Genomic DNA, 395 nt, shown 5'->3' with positions numbered 1-395 from the left:
ACACTGATGTAAGGAGAGGGCAAGGAATAAATCAATACAAGTTGCTCTGCTATAGCAGATGTCAACAGCACAGGAGCACATTGTTTTTAAAGTGCAAAATGTTGGTTGGTGAAATGGTCTGGTTTAAAGGGATAGTTCACATAAACAATGAAAATACCCCATGATTTACTCACCCTCAAGCCTACCTAGATGTATATGCCTTTCTTCTTTCAGACGAATCCAATCGGAGTTATAATATAAAACATCCTGGCACTTCCAAGCTTTAGATTAAATGCATGTGTGTTTTTTAGATGCACGCTGTACAAAGTTCTACCACCCTGAAAGGAAAGATGGTGCGATATACAGACTGTGTAAAGGAGACCTGTGCCAGTGTGCAGAAGGTATTACAATTACAC

At 39.5% G+C, this 395-nt stretch overlaps 1 protein-coding gene across 2 annotated transcripts in view; it reads left to right on the top strand.

Annotated features, from left to right (window-relative positions):
- Window positions 1–395, top strand: part of LOC107569283 (complement C3-like) — a 29,751-nt gene that overhangs the window by 27,133 nt on the left and 2,223 nt on the right. The gene's annotated exons all lie outside the window — the stretch shown is intronic.

Source organism: Sinocyclocheilus grahami, unplaced genomic scaffold (genome assembly GCF_001515645.1).
Source record: "Sinocyclocheilus grahami isolate Dianchi unplaced genomic scaffold, SAMN03320097.WGS_v1.1 scaffold1329.1, whole genome shotgun sequence".
NCBI classification, from domain to species: domain Eukaryota; kingdom Metazoa; phylum Chordata; class Actinopteri; order Cypriniformes; family Cyprinidae; genus Sinocyclocheilus; species Sinocyclocheilus grahami.
This window is presented reverse-complemented; position numbering and strand designations above follow the sequence as displayed.